This window comes from Anomalospiza imberbis, chromosome 8 (assembly GCF_031753505.1).
Source record: "Anomalospiza imberbis isolate Cuckoo-Finch-1a 21T00152 chromosome 8, ASM3175350v1, whole genome shotgun sequence".
In the NCBI taxonomy this organism is placed as follows: Eukaryota; Metazoa; Chordata; class Aves; order Passeriformes; family Viduidae; genus Anomalospiza; species Anomalospiza imberbis.
This window is the reverse complement of record NC_089688.1, coordinates 28,831,342-28,854,689: the sequence shown is the minus strand read 5'-3', so window position 1 is coordinate 28,854,689 and position 23,348 is coordinate 28,831,342.

Below are 23,348 nucleotides of genomic sequence, written 5' to 3'. Positions count from 1 at the left end.
ATCATGAAGGAACATGTTGGGGATAAAAGGTAGACTAGGGAAAATGTCAGACTTCTCTGGAAGGGAGTGGGAGAACTGATTGCCTAGGATTGTGAGGAAAGCTGATACGCTCAATGGCTGTTGTGCCTCTGTTCACTCCAAGTGCTGCACCTACACCACCCAAGTTGCAAAAGGAAGGTAAAGGACTGAGAGACCAAAGGGGTAACAGTGTTGGTACCTGAGGGAAGAGTAACTGATGTCATCTGCCTGTACCTGTGCAAAGCATTGACATTGCCAGCACTACATCCTTTTCTCTAAACTGGAGAGATGGATTTGATGGATGGACCACTTGGTAGATAAGGAATTGGCAGGATGGTCACATGGAAAGGTTTGTGGTCAGTGGCTCAATGACCAAGGGGAGGGCATTGTCCATTGTCCAGTGACAAGGGGCATCCTCAGGGGTCAGTGCTGGGCCTGGGGCTGTTACCCATCTTTGTTGGTGACATTGACAGTGGGACTGAGACACCCTCAGCAAGTTTGCCAGTGACCCTGAGCTGACTGGTGCAGTCAAGGTGCTGGAGGGAAGTGGATCCATATCAACCTTGTGAAGTTCCAAAAGGCAAGTGCAGGGTCCTGCACATGGGTTGGGGCAATCCCAAGCACAAACACAGGCTGGACAGAGAATGTGTTAGGACCAGATTAGGGAGAGATGCCTCTGCCCAATTGAAGGTGCCAATGAGACCATATGATGACAACACACAGATTTTATTTAACGTAGATTTTATTAAACTTGAAATATGTGAAAGAGAGATAGAAAGAAATAGGAAAGAGGTTGAGAGACAGAGAAAAAGAGCAGAAGAAAATCTGTTGGAACTAGATGATCTCTCAGGTCCTTCCCAAACTAAACCATTCTGTGATGCTACCTCCAGCATGTGTGGATATGTATTTTAACTTGATATTATTGTTATAATAATAATAATAATAATTTTCTACTACTACTATTTAATCTTCATCTGATTATTATTGTTATCCCTATTCTTCTTCTTTTCTTAGCATTTACTTCTACTACTATTTTTTCTTCTACATCAACTTATTCTTATATTTATCATCTATTCTTTTTATTTCTTTCCTTATCCTTATGCTTACCCTTACACTTATGCTTCTCCCTTCTCGGTTTTGGGGGAGTATGTGCAAACGTGGCCTCAGGAGATGAGCCTGCGGGCTATGGCCTCCCCAACGCTGAGCCTGGCCCAAGCTGATTTTGAGGACATCTCCTGGGTCTGGCTTTCTTGTAGGTACATTCTTCTCCCTTAGTCTTGTTTCCTTGTCCCTAGACTAGAGGTAATTGAACAATAGTATCGTATCTGAAGTTCTGATGGCAGCTTAAGTCACCGCCCAAAGCTGCAGTCAGGTGGAGGAGGGGTGGGCTTGGGTGGTCTCAGCCTCTTTTGCCATAATGGGCAAAACTCCTTTCATAACAGTGTTTAAATCATTACCCATAACATTTCAGTCTCTGACACTGCTGATGTGTCCAGAGGCCCTGTGAGGCTTTGGACACAGTGCCACATGAGAGACACCCCGAGCCCTGCACTGCAGAGCCCTGGCTTTGGAGGGTGGGCTGTGCAGGGCATGAGGAATTGGCCAGATGGACGCAGCCAGGGAGCTGTGGTCAGTGGCTCCATGTCCAGGCGGAGGCCAGAGATGAAGGGTGTCCCTCAGGGCTCTGCCCTTGGCCCCAGGGCTCTTGAGTGGCTTTGCCAGTGACACAGAGCAGATGGAGCTCCCCCTGAGCATGGCGTTTGCAGGGGACAGGAAGCCGAGCAGGGCAGGGGCTGAGGAGAAGCACTTGGGCTGTGGATGGAGGAGAAGCTGAGCCTGAGTCAGCAGTCTGTGCTGCCAGCCCAGAAAGCCACCCTTGGGCTGGGCTGCAGGAAAGGAGTGAGGAGCAGCAGCTCAGGGGAGGTGACTGTGGCTCTCTAGTGCATTGTTTGAGGGGAGGGGAGGGGAGGGGAGGGAAGGGGAGAGAAGAAGAGGAGAGGAGAGGAGAGGAGAGGAGAGGAGAGGAGAGGAGAGGAGAGGAGAGGAGAGGAGAGGAGAGGAGAGGAGAGGAGAAGAGAGAAGAGAAGAGAAGAGAAGAGAAGAGAAGAGAAGAGAAGAGAAGAGAAGAGAAGAGAAGAGAAGAGAAGAGAAGAGAAGAGAAGAGAAGAGAAGAGAAGAGAAGAGAAGAGAAGAGAAGAGAAGAGAAGAGGACTCCAGGGGAACTTTAGAGCCCTGACAGTACCTAAAAGGTCCCCCTACAAGAATGATGGGGAGAGACTTTTTACAAGGCTGTGCAGTGATAGAAGAAAGGACAATGGCCTCAAATTGAAACAGATACAGATTAAATATTAGGAAGAAATTAATTGCTGTGAGGCTGGTGAGGCATTGGCACAGCTTTCCCAGAGATGCTGTGGATGCCCCCTCCTTGGAAAAGAAGAAATCTGTCAGGTTTGCCTTAAGTGAAGCAATGAGATGAAGCAGAATGATACTCATTTAATAACCCTGCACTCTTGTTTTCAGTAAACTGTTGGAAATACTAGTAGGGAGTCCCTCAAATATTTATCATTTTAGTTTCCTGATCAAGTGAATGTTACATGAAGTATCTGTATGGCCATGTAATTTCCATTAACAGCAATAGTAATTATAAGCATATAGAAAGAGGGTGGCTTATCCTGTGATCCTCCCTATTACAAAGTAGTTAACTGATTAAGGTTAGGATACCACAAGCCACTTCATACCATCCGTGAACTCTCTGCAACCCCATTATCTTCATTAGGCTTGTGTGGGTGTAATTAATTGGTGTTTAGTTACCAGTTGTGTTGAATGAAAAGAATTTAGTTCTATTTCTCTTAGTTTTATTGGCCCCATGGTGCTAACAGGCTAAAGTGTAATTAAAAACTCTCTAATCAAAGTATATGTAACAAGAGCCAAGGAACAAACCCAGTGAGGAAAAGCCTGTGCTTGGTGTAACTCTGGCCTTTGAAAAATGACTGGGTACAAATGATGCCCTGTAGTAAATTTTTTTTTTGTTTGTTTTGTTTTTAAACAGGGAAGATACTTCACTTATATCAACATGTACATTAAAACCCCATCTGCATAACTGCAATCATGACATTCCTAGGGGTGACATCATATTTTTATGTCTTACCAGAATTTGCCCCACTTCTTCTACAGATTACCTCTTATTTTGGTTTCAGAGAGAAATGCGTCGAGTTTCTTTTGAGAGCAACCGTACAGAGTTTTATCTCACCTCAAGCCTTTATAGTAACTCTTGTGCCAGGAAAGAAATGACAATCAGCTTTTCCTCGTTTATGATACTGTGTTGTGTGTGTTCCCTTTTTCATGTGCATCTCCTTTGGGTAAAAATACGTGGTGCTAATGCTCTAAACCCAAGTATAATAACACACGCTTAAGGGTTGCATGAAGGATTTGCTTTTTGCTGTTCCAAAATGCATCTTTAAAGATATAAACTTGACCCTTAAATCAATTAAGATCATGGTCTCACTGCCATCTGTGTTCTTGCAGGATTTCACAGAGTAATATGTGTTCATTCCACTGAGAAGGGCTTCTTTAAAGTCAGCTCTCAGTATATAAAAACTGCATTTCCAATAAAATCAGCATTGTCATTTTAGCTTGGTGATACAGATTCTCTTCTACAGATATATTAATGCTTTTGAAGCATTTTAATTCCTTTTAGAAAAAGGGTTTTAATGATTTTTCTTTTTATATCTAAAATCTTTTTAAATCTAAAATATCTATAATATTCTATATCCTCTAAAGAAAAAACTCCAGTAACAAAGCTAAATATGACTTTATGTATAAGATTAAACAATAGATTCTGTTCTTGGACATGGCTGAACACAACATTTAGATTAGACTTTTAGTCTAGATAAAAACTTGCAAGGACTTAAGGAATATATATATGGCATGTTTGGAAATTTCAAATAATTATTTAAAACTTCCCCCAACTCGCCCAGCACTATTATTTTAATTTCCCAAGTACTCCTATGTGAGTTCATTTGCCTTGAGTAATCATTCTCCGCTCCAATGGTTACTTCAAGTTGAGTGGGCTTTAGTACTAATTTCTTTCTAAACTTTGAGGATCCTTCCTGTGGGTCTGCTCAGCTCCTGCTGTGCGAGGGTGAGCCTGGCCTTGTCCACAGGAGCCTGCTGAACTGCAGGCTGAGAGCTCCCAGGCTTTGATTTATCATCCTAACTCCACAAGTGATTTGGATCACACAGTATTTAAAGACAAGTTTTTGAGCTGAGTTTTGAGTTTACAGAAGGTTGTCCTCACATTTAGATACAGTTTTGGAGTGTGTAGGTTTTTTCATGTAATGCACAGGTTATTGATGAGTGCTAGGTTTAGTCTTGGATTTCAGGAGTTTGCTACAGCATTTCTTTGTGTGTGCATTTTGAAGTAACTGTTGTGAACTTTAGGGCATTACTAAATCCTACGTAGCTCAAGGACCCTTGTGATGGATGTGATGGATTACAGGGATTTTTGTCTGCATTGTCAATATGCTACTGTGAAATGTTAACACACTTCAAATATATACAGAGTCTGAATGTTATCAGGCTTTGTGAAATTCATATTCAGTATTTTCCTTTGCATAAAATGTGGGCTAATACATCAGTTACTACATATAAGGTAATTTCAAAGAGGATGTGGCAGCGTGGCCATAATACATTTATAGTACATAATTCATAATACAGTTTATACAAATGTGCAGTCAAGCTCAGAGATTAATGGAGAGTTAGAAAACAGCAGACAGAAAATTTATTACAATGGAATTACTCTTTTCTACCTGTTTGTTGAAAGAAGAGACCTTCCTGAAAATAATTACTTCATACCTTTTCAAAGGTTCTGAGCACTACAGCACCTTTTTTTTTCCTAATACTCTCCATTCATTACTCTCACTATGAAGAATTTTGCAGAAGATATTTTTTGATTGAAATGTTTTTAGCTTCACCTTTCAAGTTTTGCATCTTCTTCTTTCTATATTGAATTAGAAATCTGAATTTGCTTAAGTATTGGAGAAGTGGCACTTGCAGTTCCAAATGTAGAAACTTTTGGGGTGGTGGGAAGCAATTTGTAGGTTATGTTACTGATCAGCAGAGCAAAGGTTTACATGGCTGAGAAGTGAAGCCTAACTAGTGCAGATGAACTGGTGATCTGTGGGGAACATGAAAAATAAAGTTTGAAATCCGAGTTATTTACAAGTATGTAATAGCTGAGAAGAATATCACAATGAGCGAGAAAGTGTTAACTGAATTCTAAAGTCCTGTAACTTGTGGACAGATTTTAAGAGAAGTTTTTATGTTTCTTTCTAGGTAAAATGAAGCTGGTAGCAGAAAGGTCTAAGGAGTTCAAATGAAAAGATAATTTGTACATTACTGTAGGGAATTGTGGTATTCCTGCATCCTGTTTTTTTTTTTTTTTTAATTTTTTTTTGTTGTTGTTTTGAGTTTTTGGTGTTTTGTTTGGATTTGGGTTGTTTTTTTTTTTTTTTTCCTTAAACACATTTTTTTGGGGAACAAACTGAGTATGGAAGAAAAGGAAGAGTGGCATTTTTTCCCCATGGTATATCTCCTGATTTTTACAACCTTAATCACTTGGGGCATGTCTTGAACTTTTAACCTTCTTTCCCCAGCACTGATGCAGTGAATAATGGACTCTCCTGCCTGACACATAACTAGATTGCAGTTCAAAGTGGATGTCACAAGCACTATTGCACCATCTGGAGCAAAAGCTTGACTATCATTTCGTGATAAGCCCATAAGATCATATGAATTTATAACTGACTTCATTTCTTCCATTTCACTAATTTAGGTTTCTTTAATTCAAAAATATGGTCTGTTTTTTTTTTTTTCAAAAAACTTGCTTCCTGTTGTAGTATTTTTACACAACTCTGCAAAATTTTCAGATCTTTTATGAAAGTTGTGACATTTTGATCCATTTTTTCCTACAAACAAGTTTTAAATAGTTCCCCTGGGGCTAGGGAAATGCTGTGTGAGGTGTGGAGGCAAAATTCCCAATGTTCGGTTGTTACCTTTAATTGTTTTCTTCACTTCAAGACTCATTTATTTAATGAAAAAAAGAAACAAAAAGAAATAATGATCTTACATAATCTATGCACATTTTTGAAGTGAGATGTGATTGTAAACTGAAAAGCTTCTCAAAGTTTGACTTTTGAAGAATACATAATATTAATAGTTCCATATAAGACACTCAGACATGTTTGAATGACATTCAGCTTATGGAATGAAATATACCTTATTTTGTAGGAAAAAAATCCATTGACTGGCATTAGTGCTTGGGGGTGTACTCATCCATGAAATACTATTTTTATAAATTTTTTGTACTGAGAGAATCCCATTAGAAGCTTGTTGTGTGGCTTGTCTCCAAGCAGAAGATTTTGAGTGAGCCTGTGCACCTTTGACTTCCATTGAAAATCGATGACACTTGTAAATGCATAGCATTTCTGACAGAAAGGCTGGAAATTAAAGAGTTCCATGGCCATGAGGTCAGTCTGCTGGGTTTGTAGTGTTTTGGAAGAGATGTGACTTTTGGAGCAATAACCAGGCATGGTACATTTGCACAGAAGGGATTAGTTCGGATCTCAACTATCTCTGTTTTCTAAAATTAAGCAGTGGCTGATATAAACATAGAGATAGTGACTGTTTCTATTACAAAATCTGCATTCATTATCTCCAGACACTGATAAAAATGCTTCAAAATTCAAACACATATGGACCAATGTAGAAATATTCTACTTCTGAATGTGGCTTGGTTTTGGAAAATATTTTTGGTTCAACTGAACAACTGAAAATTTTATGACATAAATAGGGTAATTAATATGATGACTTTTAGAAGAAAATGTTGTTTAATATTAACACAGCATTTCAGATTCCTAGAGCACAAGGGTACAGCTTTCAAATGAATTTTCACAAAATTTTATCTTTCTTTCCTGAAGCTATCCTATGATGTAAATTACAGACTCACAATAATTTAGGTTGGAAGAGACCTGAAATTATCTACTCCATCCCACCTGCTCAGGCAGGGTCCACTCAAGCAGGTTGCCCAGTACCATGTGCAGTCAGGTTTGGAATGTCCCCAGAGGGAAACTCCATAACCTCTCTGGGCCACCTGCTCCAGTGTTTGACTGCACTCATGGCAAAAATTATATTTTTGTCTTACACTGAATGTGCTGTTTTTTAATTTGTGCCTATTGCTTCTTGTTTTGCCAGTGGGATCTGCTGAGAGGAGTCTTCTTCATTCCCTCCCATCAAGTATTTCTACACACTGATGAGAGCCCCCTGAGCCTTCTCTTTCCCTGACTAGAGTTCCAGCTGTCTCCCATTATGAAAGACACTGCAGCCCTTTAATCCTCCTTGTGCCCTGCACAGGACTCACTCCAGTAAGCCCTTCTTTTTCTTGCATTAATTGCACTGATGGAATTGCACAACCCTGTTTGCTTATGGTGTATTGATATGGTGTATTTCATTATGTTAGTGTAAGAAAAGTTATGGTTCAATGGACCATAACTGGAATTGTGCTGAAGAATAGAATTCAGTGTCAGATTTCTGCCAGGACCTCTTATTTATTAGAAAATATGCTTGTTATCCACTGAAAATATTGTCTACCTGCTGTCTGACAGGAATGTACCTTTAACTTTATTCTAATCTCCATTTCTTACAAATAGCTAATGTAACAACATGAGGGGAGGAGTAAGAAAAAGAGGTTTTAGCAAATTTGCATTTGTATGTTTTGTGAAATGCACCTAAAGCAATGAGAAGGACTCTGTGTACAACTCATCAGGCTTCAACCAGAAAACAGTCACTACAGCTAATGTGCCCAAATATCCATCATAAAATTCATCATGTTCCTCAGCAAAGAAAGAGGATGTATTTTTGTCAGTTGCTGATGTTTAGTGATTAAGCCAAGAGTAGTACCAAATGTATACAGTTATCTTTGTCAGAATGTAAAACCTTCAGGTTTTTTGACTGTGCCAGTTTTTTAATTCTCAGTTACGTGCTTCATGCATGGGGAGAGAAGCAGGCCATCACACACAGACTAGAACATTCTGTGTATAAGTAGGTGACATAATGAAATTATTTTGAGAAGTGTTTTCTATTGCTCTATTTTAAAAGTTAAATGGTATCCTGGCATTTATAAGCTGAAATTCACAAAGGGCTGTTGGATCATCTCCTCCTCACTTCATGTGTGTATCAAGAATATGATCTACATGTTGAAAGACTTTAAGGCTTAAATCTGAGATGGATTACTGCCTGCTTGCAGCAAAAGATCTTAATAAACAGCATGGCTCTCAATTTTGTTTTAATTCTACCCACAATCTGTGAGGATAAGAATCAAGAAAAAGAGCACAGAAACATCTTAAATTCCCTGGCTCCTTGTCAGAGGATAGCAGAGCTTTTCTTTTGTGTTTCATGCTTCTAAAGGGTCATTTTTTCAGGACTGTCATGAAGTGTTTGCGAAGCTCCTGCACCAGTCTGCCCTGTGATGGGAGTTCATTCAAAGGCCAAGTTGTTTCAGGACAAGCATCAGTAGCAATTACCACTGCCAGCTTTTCTCCAGAAGTGTGAGTTTTTGTCAAGGGCTCCAGAGTCACACTGCTAGCCTAAGTTTCAGACACAAAGAGAGATCAGTTACTCTCAGTTTCCTGTATGCCAGTTCTTCGCGTTGAAGTTTTAGGCAGAATTTCAACTTTAATTTTGACAAACAAGTTATGGCACTATTTTAAAAAAAAATTGTGCCTCTTGCAATGATCAAGTTTTCAAACTATACTCGTGAAAAGAATAAGAGGAAATTATATTTCATATGTCTACAGAATCCTTTTACTTCAGTGCTGCAGAACTCATCATCCAGCAAAAGCCTCTAAGTAATTCAGAATAAGTTACACAATGGACTTCAGAAATCAGTGCTTGGTTTAATTGGATACCCACACTATGATTAATTCAGGTTTTTGAGGAGCAAGTCCTACTGCATGCAGCTTTATATAGCAAAACATAACCATGAAATTAACTGTAAAATAGTGTTCAGTTTCTGAAACATCCAGTGTATAAACAAGTTGTACATCTGGCTTTCTACGCAGTTAAACTAGTGTAAGTGTGGTTGAATAATATTGCAAGACAGGGGCCTGCATCTCTCCAGATATCAGTCACTGATTTGGGTGCTGTAATCCCATGATGCTACAAAAATCATCTGTCATATGCCTATGTTGGAGTTCCTCTCCAGAGAATAAGGAATTTCCCTATGTTGGTTCCTCAGTAACTCAGCATATGAATAGTCTGTAATGATCCAGCTGCTGATTCAGCTCTCTGGTCTTTTCACTGAACTCTAAGAAGCTTTCAAAAGCTATTTATTCTTTATGAAATTCACAGTAAAAAGAATTGATGGCTGTGGCTATGTGATGGTGTATTATTGTTGACAGTGCAGATACAGTATAGGAAAATGGGAACTGGAAAAGGATAAAGGATGAGGTTTTGTGCAGTTTTTCCAATTGTGCTCTGAGTAAATTTTTGCATGTGTGGTTTTTTCCTTGCTTATTTGTCCTGGCAGTCAAATAAATGGAGATCTTGATGTCATACAAAATCTCTAGAGCCTGTATACTTTAGTGATAAAAAGCATTATGTCTGTGGGTTTGCTCTTGAATTGTTCATCACGTGGTATTTGGCAGTGGTAGTGTGTGTTTCAGGTGAAGAAGTGAATTAAAGAGTGGCCCAAACTATTTCTGGTATTTTAATTGTACTTACATTTGGAGTGCAATATTTAAATGACCTTCTCTTGGTATGTCACTTTTCACAGCTTTTCACAGCTGTCATTTCACCTCAGAAACTTTTGTATGAAGACAGTATTTTAAGATTAAATTTTAAGATTAAAAAGAGGTTGCATTACTTAGGTCTCTAGAAATGGAATAGGAATTGGGGGAAATGCAAACCAGGCAATTCTATAATATTGTCTTCCAAAACTGAAGTAAATGTGAGAAATACTTGGTGTGTATGTTTACATTGTTTAAGTAGTTTTAAAAGTAATGAAAATATAAAGTATGCTCAAAATCTGGCTTATAAAGCTCTCACCCAGGAGAGCTGGCCACTGCAAACTTGCTAAATATACACAGATAGGTACCTATAGAGGAGCTGCCTCTTCTTTGCCTCCTTGTTCTTGAACTTCACTAAGAGCTTTCAATTGCTCTGACATTTTCAGCAAAGGAAGTAATAGTTGTTGCTGAGCAGTATTCTACAGGCAATTATCTTATCTGATTGTTGGAGCAATCCCCACTAGAGAGCAACCAATGCGATCAAGTGAAATCATTACAGAAAGGCAAGGGAAACAGAGGGAGGAACAAATGGAGGGAAAAGGGGCTCATCTCATTAACGGGTGCCTGTGCTGCAGGGTTCAGAGCAGCAGACAATGAAGTTAGCCTGGAAGACAAAGCTGTGCAGTTGCCTCCTGTAGCTGTTGACAGGTCTGAATCCTCTCTTCCAGAGCCTATTGTGGCTATAGTGGGAGGCACCTGCAGAAAATGTGCCAAAACTAGGCAGGGAGCAGTGGCTTTTCAATAAGCTGTCACCTCTCTCTCCCTTCACCCACCCCTCAAGCTCCCAGCGGGAGAGGAGCAGCCATACTGAAGAACTAGACTGGAAAATAGTCATGTGATGGGAAAAGGGGTCACATATAGACTCTTTACAGTTACTAACTTTCTGAGCCTTGTATGATTCTGTTTTTTGGGCAATTCCCAAGGAATTTATTTTTTTGGTTTTTTTCTAATACTGCTTTCAAGCCAAAACCTGCATCATGGGGATAGACAAGTCACCAGATGAGTGTCATTAGCAAATAAATTTTTAAAATATCTATCTCATCTTATTTCTGCTCTAGAAAGAAAGACGTGGATTTTGGTTTTGTTACTTCACTAGTAAAAATTATTTCAGTGCTGCCAAAATTACCTGCTCGCTTGTTGTCAACGGCTGTGTCAAAAGATCAAGCCAGGCTTCTTAGATGGAGTTCTAAACTTAGTGTTGTGCTTTAAAAATGTATATCTGGAATTCCATGTTGTTTCAAAGGCTACACACACTTGTTTAAAAAGAGAATACAAACACTTATTTGTGTATAGATACACACACAAAGAGAGTTAAAATTTACATGGCATAATCTGTGGATCCCAGAGCATTTATGAAGAGAAACAAGTGATACACAATGCAACTGCTTGCCATCCACTGGCCCATACCCAGCCCATCGTCCTGCAGTGACCAGTGGCTCCTGGCCACCTCCCTCCAGTTCTGTGGTGTGGAATATCCCTGTGCCAAGTTGGGGTCATATCCTGGCCCTGCTTCCTCACAACTTGATCACCTCCTCACTGGCAGAGCATGGGAAACTGAAAGTCCTTGACTTAGAGTAAACACTACTTAGCAACAGCTAAACACATCAGTGCATTATCAGCATGAGTCTCATGCTAAATCCAAAACACAGCACTGTGCCAGCTACCAGGGAAAACATGAGCTCTATCCCAGCCCAAACCAGGAGAGATGCATAGCCAAGTTTTGGGTTTGTTTTTCTTCCCTGATATGGCTTCTACATGACTTGGAAGCAGTCAGGGACTGGAATCTCTGGGTAAGCCAATGTGTGATAAAATGATAATATTATTATTTCATTTTTTAAAATATGGTTCTAAGAAAAGGGATAAACTTCCATGGGCTTCAGAGCAAGACTGATGAGCTGGGTTTTGAACTAATATCTCATTACCTGAGTCCCAAATTGCGGGAGATCTATTTTAATTTCTTCTTACATTTGAACTTTATTTAGAAAGCATAAGTGATAGGCCACGTAGATAGAATGTAATGGAATGTACATAGAATGTAATGGAATGAAAAAATATTTTCTTTGGTAGGAAAAAAGCGTTGCTGGTACCGTATGGCTGTTATAGACCGAGGGAGGAAATTCCAAAATCTGGGGTAATATGGACTTTATCTGGCTTAAGGAATCAGCCCTAGTGCTCAATTTTGTAGCTTTCATTGGAGGAAGAAGGAGGTAATGGGTTCAAAGAAAGGAAAAGTTACCTGGACTGGGGGATGTTCATAGGAAGCAGACATAAAATATCACAGGGCAGTACACGTTTCTAAGTCCTGTCCTGTTCTTTATTAGGATGTATATTTGTAAAATTTGATATTCACCTGTCTCTTATTTCCAAAATCTGTCCCAGGATTTTGGGCAGGTATTGATAAATTATGGAAACTCTTCAGTTAAATAACCTGCAGAAAAAATGGAGTACTAACAAACAGCCTCAAGGCTGCATACTCTTCTGTATGAATAAATAACTTTTCACAGATAAACTGCTGCTAGTGGGGACTTAATTAAGGTAGGTTGCTAATATGCTTGAGTGGTATTTTTTTGTAATCTTCTGTCAAAGGTAATGTGCAATGAATAAAGGAATTACAAAGAAAGAGGAGGACAGTATATTCTTAGATGTTCATTCTTTTCCACTGCTGTAGTATTTGATAGCTGTGGCAAAGGGTTGCAGGCTTACTGGATTAGGCACCTATTCTTGGATGTAACAGAAAAGAACAAGAGCACAATGAATACCCTTGGAACAATCAGATGAACATGTGATTTGTATGTCTGTGCTCAGGTGTGGGTTATGCCTGCCTTCCCTTTCAGACATCCCCTTAGGCATGTTGCAGGTAGGATTGCACTCACTCCCCAACACGCTTCCCAAAAGGCAAGAGTTTGTGTCTGATTGTTTAAGACCTTGTTTCTGCTTTGAACATGTCTTGTTCCCTTTGAAAAACAGTCTCTACCTCCCCATCCCCCTTTAGAGAAAACAAGTGAACTATTCATGCAAAAAAGTGTGTGTGTGGTTGGGAGAGTGGGGGGGCGTGCAATGCCACCGACAAACCCTATTGAAATGCATTGGCTGTTCATTTACATTCACACTTTTTTTAATAAAAATGTTAACTAATGATGTTAAATGCTTTGCCAAAGGTCCTGGCGGGTCAGTTGCCGAAGTGCCATTTCTGCCTAATTAGGGCTCTTGTGGCAGCCCAGGGGCCTCCTGATGCAGTGGGTGACAAGCCGGGAGCTGACAGCTTCAATCGGCTCCTACAGGAAGGTTGGGCTGGTCATGTTTTCTAACTCAGCCAGGTGTTAGCTGAATGTGTGGGGGGGTCTTGGCCAGACCTGAGCATTCGTTTGATCTTCCTTTCTTACACTTGCTCTATTTTGAGCTCTTCCCTTTGCCTGTCCCATCTTGTGTCAAGGTCAAGAATGAGCTTGACTAAATCAGCAATTTCATTTATCTCTGGGAGATCATTAGCAGCCCTTTTCCCTCCCCTCCCCAAATAAACCTTAGGCACTGGTGCAGAAACAGCACAGGTTCCAGAAGCCAGGCACTGGGCAGTCCAGATATGGAAAGGAAAAGGAGTAAATGTAGATTCTTGCATAAATATTATCCCTCCTACTTGTTTGTTGCAAACCTATTCCTTATTATTAATGTATATTAAATAAACACCCTGAGTGACACTTAAAAATATAAAATGCTTCTGCGGTCACAATCAAAAGCCTAGAACATGTTTAAAATTTTATTTCATCACTACTATAAAAAATAGTTTCTTGAAAATAGCAAGAGAAATAGAAAAAATAAAGTTTTCCTTTGACCTCACCTGTTTCTTAGTGGCCCACTGACTGTCTTCATACGTGGCCACATGCTTTGGAACAGTTGGCCAGTTTTAGGAGTCTTGAAAATTGGATCACGAACTTATTGGAGAATTGGCTTTTTAAAACATAAATCTTCACTCAGTTAGTCAATAACACATTGACTTCAGCTGAGTTATGCTAGTTTATAACTGTTTTTAACTGAGAAAACAGCCTTTAAAACAGAAGCACATTGCTGACCATTGTAAAAGCAAGTCAAGATTTTCAAACTTGTTTACCCAGAAATGGCACAAAGCATTAGCCTGATGAAGGGTGAAATAATTTACTGGATTTCTTTAACATAAGGTGAATATAATTTCCAGAAAGTGTCTGGTTTATAGAACTTACAACCAATACTTGTTACTCCTAAATTTAGGCTGAAGAATTTAACCATTCCCCATTTACATAAAGTCACTATGTGCAGGAATTGCTCTGGCCTCTATGGAATGAAACCACTGCTGCAGTAAAAGGCAGCAGTTGGAGAATAACAGACAACTGGTTAATAATACTCAATAATATTAAGGGCAGGAAACAATAAAGGAAATTATATCACTTGATAGTTGTAACCATATTGTAATGACAGGGTGTGTAGGGATTTTTTAAACAGGAAGACTAAAATAGGAAACAGTTGCATCCCTTCTTATTAATGATGTTAAACACTTGCTTTTTTTTTTTTTAAATTTATTTATTCTGTTTGCCCTTATCTCTGATCCAAGAGACAACACAAAAAACATTCCACTCTGGAGACAACAAATACTCTTCTGTTGCATTCAGCGAAATTGAATAAGAAATAGAAGAAATTGACAAAAAGACATGCACAGGCAGGAAGAATTCTACTCTCGAGCAGAGATCTGCTGTGCTCAGGGCAATTGCTGTCACTGCCACAAGGTAGATCTGAGTGTTGTTCAGAGCTGGCACTTTAGACTGGAGCTGTGTGCTAGGAGTAGTCATGACCTTGGGGACACAGGGTGAGCCTGCAGTCCTTCCTGCTCTCTCCCACTCAGAGGAAGGTAGTGCCAGTCACCTTCTTAATAGAGTCTCTTTAATTCTTTTGCAGTTTAGGGCAGGAACAAGCTGTGAGGCCTGACCAATGACCCATGAATCCAGTGAAGATTCACCCACTGACCTGCATTTAGCAGTGAATCAGGGCTTTTAATGATTCTATATTTTTCCGCTCTTTTCATGTTTTCAATCTTTTATTTCTATTTTCATATCAGATCAGAAAAATCCATCTGTTAAAGCTAAATACAGTGACATGAGGTCTGAAAAGGTCAGGAGCAGAACAGATTTCTTTCCTCCAGATGGAAGCTTTAAAACAACAGGGAATAATTACATATAAATGCAAGAATGGTCAGGTAACTGATCGGATTTTATCTGCCTGATCCTGGCATGATGCGAATAGAAGATCGACCTGTCCCTGAACTCTCTTGGCAGCTCCACGGAATGACTTAAACAAGATCAGCTAAAACGATTATACTGGATGGGTTTTAATGATTAGTCAAACCAATTTATCAGCTTGTTTCTCATTGGTACTTTCATTCCACCACGATACACTGGCTGACTTTACAGAGCGGCTGCATCTTGTTGACAAAACAGTTTACAGTGGTGGAGGTGCAGCTTTTGAATTTAATTGATAAGTCACTTGACAAAATACCTGTGCATGTGACATGCATGTTGTGATAGAGCAGCAGTAGGCAGTCATTGAGTTAAGCTGATGAAATTCTTGCCTTCTCAAGAATGATTTTTTTGGCAGTGTTAGGTTAAAATGCTAGAACACTAACATCAAAACAGGCTGAAGCCTTTCAGGCACACTAAAACATCCACTGTAATAAAGACAGAGTTAAATAGGGAAAATCTTAAAAAAAAGAATCAGTCTAAATATTCAGTCCTGATTTTGAGCATGTGGAAAGATGAAAATAAAAACCCCATAGTGCTTTATTGTGTTCATCTAAACTTTAGGGGGTCTGTTGAGGAAAGAGGATATTCCAGCTGAACATAATACAGCAAATTCCAGAATGATTAGGGACTGTGATGTCTAATTAATTAGCCTTTGTGTAGTTAATTAAGTGGTCAAGAGTAGTATATGAGGCAATAAAATCTGCTTCTAGCATTTAGTAGATCCAATGGTTATTTTTAGGATACTGATAGTGATGTAATTCTATTGTACTGCAAAACTTGCATAGATACATGTTCATTAATATGGCTTAAGATTTGTAGTATTTTTTAACAATGAGAGTAACAGTTAAGCCCATGGAAAAATCTCATAGTGAATACTTGTGCCAAGTTACTATCTATAGACATATGTTCTAAATGATTCTCACAGAAATCCCTGGAATATAAAATTCTGCTTCCCATCAGTAAAATGAACAGGCAGAAAAAAATTGCTTCATAAGAACACAGATGGGAATTTTCTGCTATTTTTAGTAACTTCATGCTTTTTATATCTATCTATAGATAGATGGAAGCAGGCTTATCTCTAGGATTACTTCTGGGGTTTCTGAATTTAAAATTATGGGTTTTTTATAGTGATTCAGTGATGCTTAACACTGTGAGGGCAGTAAGAATTGTGAATAAAAAACATCACAGTATCTCCAGGATATTTCTAGGTTTGCTTGGGATATCACTGTCAAATCCTTGACATAATTTTTAAATTTCTTGCAAATATCCCATAAGCTGAAAACAGTGGATATTACTGAAATATGACTGAAAGCTATTTAGGATATTACTGAAAGTAATTTAAATATCTCTGTTGACTACTCAGAGTTGATTAGTCATCTCAGTTTTTATTTTTGTGTAATATCATGAAAACTGCAGAAATTTCTGTTAGTGCCACCTTACCTGACATCAGGACTGGGTACAGATAAACAGTTCTGGCATCCAAGTTTAGACTCCTGAAGAATAAATGGAAAGAAGATTTTGACTTAGGTGTTCTTCATGCTTAAAATTCTTGAGGACAGCCAGGTCAGATACCCAAGGCCCCCTGCTCTCCCCAGAAGGATTTCTTCATGCAGAACAGCAGATTTCAGCAGTGTTTAGTGTCTTCATGTAAAGTGTGATCCAATCCTTACCTTTTCCATACAAACACTTTCCCCAAATTTTTATGGTTTTCATTTCTCTGTCCAATTCAGAAACCCCACAATATTCCCTTTTCACTTATCTTTTTATTGAGACCTTCTGCAGCCTGTGGTAATAAATTTCTTTTTTTTTTTCTCCTTCTTCTTTTTCTATTATTCCCACCTAAAGACTCGTACTGTATCTCCAAACTGTTCTGATAGATTCCATAGAGAAGAAAATGGTTCAGGGGAAAAATCTTTGAATGCATTTTTTGAAAAATATTGGTACTAAAGCTACCTTAAAACTCCCTGCAGGTTTAATGAGAGTGCCTTGTTAAATTTTCTGGGTATAGAAGAGTAATTTGCTAAACAAAATCTCTGCAATCATACCTTAGTTGCTTGTCTTTTTTGTCTTTTAAACTTCAGAATAAATGAAAAATCGATCTGTATGGTCACCAAAACATTAAATTGTCTTATCTGTCACTTGTTCAACATCAGCTTCTTAAAAGGGAAAACAACAATCACAATCAGCAGTTTCTCGGTGCCTAGAAGAAAATAGAAGCTATAAATGGACAGATGAATTATGTGCTTCCAGTGGTTTTCAAGGGAAGCATTTACTGAGGGAGAAAATTGTTTTAATCTTATAACAACTAAGGAGTGTAGAGTTTGTACAAACATGGAACACCTACACATAAAGTTAATTTTTGTTGCATAGGAACAAATACAAAGTAGCTTTCAACAGAAATGGTTGGGGAAACAAGCTCCTTCATTGTTCGGTGTGCTATTTTATATCTTTAACAAATCTCTGTGAAGCACTCAGGGAAACCTAAACATGGGGGTTAGTTGAGTGTTCAGCCTTTACAATATCTTAAAAAAAAAAAAAAGCACAAATCTTCTTTTAACTGGAAATAAATATGAAGTCATGGGATGTGTATCTTTTCTTTCTTTATTTTCAAAGAGTGGAGGAAATGACTAGGAGGAAATAGAATCGATCCCAAACACAGAGCAGCTTCTGCATTCTTTGCATTTCCTTGTCCCTGTATTTAAGTCTAGATTTTGCTAAGGATCCACTGAGGCAAAAGACAGTGTTGCAAACCTGCCAGTAGGAAACATTATTCTCGTCTTTCTTTGATTAGTTAATCCTGTCCATTAGAACACTCTTTCCATCCTTGTTTTTTCTTGTTCATCTGTTTTACGTTCAATAGCAGAATGAAACAAAAAGAAAATAAACTGGGGAGGGAAAAATCAGAAAGCTTTCAGGAATTAAATTGTTTATTCTCTCTTCAGGAAACTAAGTAAAAAAAGTACTGGACATATTTAAAACTTTGACATTTGCACAAGGTGGCTCATCTGCCAAACCTTTCCAATAACATTTTCCTTTCTAAGTGGAGGCATGGGGATGCATTACAAACAGCTGAATAATGCCCAGGAAATGTAAGTCCCATTTTTTTCTTCCACTGGTGTTAAAGTAGATGTGTAAGATCAACTATTGTTAGAAGTGTGAGCAAAATTAAGGAAGAAGTGGGCTGGTGGGAATGTTTTTAGAAGGGGTGCTTGGCTCTGGATAATTTAAGGTTTCTTGAGATCTTCTTGCATGCAGGTTACAACTTTAGCCACAGAAAAAATGCCCAGCAAGTTCCCATCTGCTTCTGCTTTGTTTCACTGAAGCCACACTGTGGGAGGTGCCTCAGACTCCACCCATACAATGACTTTGAGGACAGAATTAATTTCTTCAGGGTTAGTGAAATGACAATATCAAACCCACTTGTAGCTGGTGGTGGCACATGGAAAGACAGCAAGTGCAATCTAATGGGTGAAATATGGCAAATAAAGGTATGGGAACAGGAAGGTTCAAGTTCTTGGGTGGAACCCAACAACTGAGGATTTAGATCTTGTGTGGAATTCTGACTGCTGGTTTTCCTCCTGAATATCTGGATTCATTTGAAATATAGGTATAAAGGTATGGGAACAGGAAGGTTCAAGTTCTTGGGTGGAACCCAACAACTGAGGATTTAGATCTTGTGTGGAATTCTGACTGCTGGTTTTCCTCCTGAATATCTGGATTCATTTGAAATATAGGTATAAAGGTATGGGAACAGGAAGGTTCAAGTTCTTGGGTGGAACCCAACAACTGAGGATTTAGATCTTGTGTGGAATTCTGACTGCTGGTTTTCCTCCTGAATATCTGGATTCATTTGACTATAGGAAAAAGGAGGGTGAATGATATCTGCAGGGCCTAATATTTATTTCACTTTGATCAGATATAGCAGTCAACAGTGGTAGCTGAAAATGCTACAACTAGGAGGAAAATGCTTGGAGAAAGCAGATACGCAAGAAGTTCTGCAGAATAGTATTGTGGACAGACTGCTATTGAAGGCTAAGCATAATTAATGACTCCTCTGACTACGGATACAGATTTCTTACACACTGAGGGGTTATTAATACACCTGTCTTTGAAACATACTATAAATTCTTGAAGTATTTGACACTTAGTTTTTATATTTTTCTATGTTGCTTTGCCACTGCTTATTACCTTATAAGATGGATAGCAAACTTACACATTCCATTTAGAAGTTTCTTTTACCATGAATTACCATTTTTAAGTTTTAAACAGATTGTCTGCTTGCAATTTATCCACTGTCCCATACAAAATAACATTATTATTTTAATTGGATTTGATTATTGGATTTGATTATTTAATTGGCCTGTTTATTGTTTCTTATAGGGTTTTTTGGTGTTTGTACCTCTAGATGAAATGAAATTTTAAAAATGCACTAAGATTTTCCAGCCTTGCAGATGTTTAGGGCTCAGTGCATAAAAATAAATGCAGTGGCACACTACTAATTGAGATTCAGGAAATGTAATAGAAATTATAAATCTTTAAGATCAGAAGTTCTCCTTACATGTGAGGATTGTGGTTTTCATCTATAATGAAAGATTTAATGCTTAAAGAACAGATATCCATGTTCCAACATACATGATACTTTAAACAAGATGTGGTTGTCAGTGGAGACTGTGCCACAGGAAGTTCCTCTGACAAATAAACCATAATATTCTAATTAATGTAAAGCACAGCTTATCTAATTTTTCCCTCAGTCTTATTTTACTGGATTTTGGGACTACATTTGTGAGGAAAATTGTTGAATCCTGCTAGTTTATTATGCCTCTGTTTAGGCAGTGCTGTTCCTGTTTTTATGGAAACCACAGAGGGTCATGTGCAGCAGTGAAAACCTGCTGCATCCATCAGTGTGGAATAAATGGTACACAGACCAAATGGAAGTTTTCTGCATAAAGATGTTTTCCAGTTGTTGTTCTTTCTTGGCATAGTATTTAAGGTGATGAAAAATCAGGCCAGAAAAAGAAATGTTAAGAATAATTAAAATTATTGTTAAAATGCCAGTCAATGAAATACAGTGGGAAGGTTTATGGTGAGGAGCAGAATTAAACATGTGGAAGAATCTAGAAAATCAAAATTTGTAATTAACTACAGCCTTGAGGGTTTTAATATGTCAGTCACTGGCCTCCTCTACTGAGGGCAGCTAAAATGTTAACAGTACTTTTTTTGGGTGGATGACATTTAAAATCTCAGGAATGAAATACTTGCCTTTTTCATTTTAAGTACCTGTATAACAAACATGTATTTATGAAATGTAATTTTTGATTGCCACCAAGAGAGACTCAGAAGTAAGCATCAATCAGTCCACAACTGTTACCTTCACAGTAGGTACTTCTTTATTGCCTTTTTTATTCTGTAAATTAAAAAAAAAAAAAAATATTAGAATTCATGTTGTTGTTTCTGTGTCTCCAATAGCTGATAAGTAAGAGCACAAGGGTAAAGGTAAGGTCAACAAAAGGTTTCTTGTGGAAATACCAGCCAGATCTCTGTGGTCTCTTTGTGTCTTTTGCAGAAATTTCATGGGAAAGCTAAGCCTATGAAACAAACCTCTTAAGTTTCTGGTCTTCAGACATGAGATTCCATGTGCTGGGGCACAGATTCCAGTGCAAGGTTAGGTGGTAAGCATCTGTCCAGTCATTAAAGAGCCAAATCCTGCAGAACACAGCCCTGAGAGGGGAGCACGCCTTCTAGCAGGGCTCCTGTCAGCACTGGGTCCTGCTAAAGAGCACATTCCCCAGCTGCAGTGCCAGGACTGTGACCTTTCTTCTGCTCCTTGACCCTGCCAGCAGATGCAGCTGGTCAGATAATCACCGAGCGCACTGACCACCTGCATGTGATGTGTGGGATCCAAAAGTGGGAGCGAAGCCGCGGGACGGCCGTGCAGCAACGTGCAATGCTGGAGGTGACAGAGTGTCATACAAAGAGTGAGTCAGTGCATGAGACCTGACAGGGCTGCCCTGGAGAACAGCTGGGGATTCACCAGATCCCACAGCACAGGGAGTGGGAAGGGAAGTGCTCCGTGTGCTGCCCATTCCCCCTCTTGGCAGAGCAATCCTTAGAAGTCTGTTTCTGCGTGCAAAACTTACCAGCCTATCTAATGAGATTTGCCACATGGACACCACAGCTGAGGCTCTCTTGTGGATAGTGTGGAAAGCTGTTTAGCCTAAGAGAACATGATTTTTAGCCTCTTCTCCATTCATTTCATAGAGGGCTCTTGTTAAGCGTTCAGGTTTTGAGTCAATGTTATCAAAGCTACATGTTTTGACAGGTTCTCTCCTGTGTGTGTGTATATGGAAAGGTTCTTCATGCACGTCCTAAGTTGAGAGATATAATTTGAACAGAGAAAATTATGGTCATAAAGTGCTCTTGTTAGGTGACATGGCTATGCTTAGTCCACTGCAGGACAGGCTCCAGAGAGAAATGCATATTTCCATACAAATTACAGTATACTGCAGCCAAGAGATCAATTAGAATGTCTGCGACCAAGAACTCTCAAGTGTCTCCATTCACTCTGCCATTCAAACGACACAGAAATGCATTCAATTGGTGTAAAGAATTTGAACTCTTTCAGGGAATGTGCAGAGACTGCCACAAAGTGGCATTCTCCACGGGGTGGGACTTGCAGATTCTGTGAGATCCAGCAGGGAATTTTAAGGGTTCTGTAACCTAACATTTTGTCTCCTGTTGAGAGAAAAATTGCAGGACCTGCTGAATATTGTGTAAAGAATGAGGATTTTTCATTGGTCAGATACCAGGGACTATGCCAGCTCTCTGATGTGTTACAGGGGTCAGCTTGACCATCTTAAATCCACACTATATTTCATTTGAAAGGACCTCAGAGCATTTTGCAAACTGTCCTGCTGACACAGCACCAGCTTGTGAGGTGTTGAAATGCAGGTCTTGTGGAATGAAACATCACAGAAATAAACAGTTGTAACTGTTTAACTGTGTATCTTAACAGTTCCCAGGTCAAGACAAGAAATTCAGGTTTAAAAGACCTTGAAAAATTAAAAGTGCCTATTTTCAGGGCAGCAGACTATGACATTGTCTAGTCTTTTAGTAAGTCTAGTCTTTTGAGTCTTGCCTCAAAATATTCATTTGTCCAAAAGTTATCAAAAACTATGTTTAGCAATTCAAAGTATCCACCTTTCATCAAGAATATCCCTCCCTCTGACTGGAACTGTAAAGTTCAACTCTTATTCAAGTTCATGGAAAAGCTGACCTTGACTTCAGTAATACAACAGAATGCATTCGAACACATGAAAGATATCCTTGCTTTCACTTAAAAGAAATAGATTTTAAACGTTAAAAATGCCTATAATAGTTATTTCTGCATAATAGAGTCATATGGAAGTTAAAAATACTTCATACATTAAAAAAATGCAACATTCATCTATGTTATAATTGTCTTTGAATATACCATTCCTATGTTTTCTTTTATTTTCAGTACTGAATGGTTTGAAATATATTTGCTGTTTTAAGCAAAAAAGCTCCTGCCAGCTGTTAGTGAAGCTTTTTTAGCAAGTCTAACTTCTCCCATTTAAAAATATTCTTTTACTATAGGAAAGATGTAAAACTTAAAAGAGAACTTTTATTCAAAGGCAGGATTTGTTTCTTTCATGATTCTTAAGGGTTTCCAAAGCCATAGGATTGATAAAGTAAATATCATAAATTGTTGGGGAGGGCAGAGTGTGCAGGTATTTCCTTTGGAATTCAGAGATTCCAAATCTTCTGATAAGCTTTTTATGTTGGTTCCTGTCCCAAAATTTCATAATATTTTACAGAAAATATTCTGAGTTGGAAGTAACCCAAGGATCATCAAGTAAAACAAGGATCATCAAGTCCAACTCTTAAGTGAATGGCCCCTACAGGGATTGAACCACAACCTTGGTGTTATCAGCACCATGCTCTGACCACCTGAGCTCGTCTTTGGGATGTCCCTTCTGCTGTTTACAAATTAGATATTTCTAATGACTGTATGACCTGCTAAGTGTCCAATTTTAATAAGTCTTTCTCATAAAGGGACATGGCAGCTCTTTTCTGGTAGGAAAAGAGCTCAGGTTCAATATTAAATATGTGTTTTCAGCAAGTTCAGCCTAAAATTCTGAGAAGCCATTGGTGTTTAGCATCTCAGACAACTGGCCAGGTTTAAAATCTTCACCTTTCACTCCAG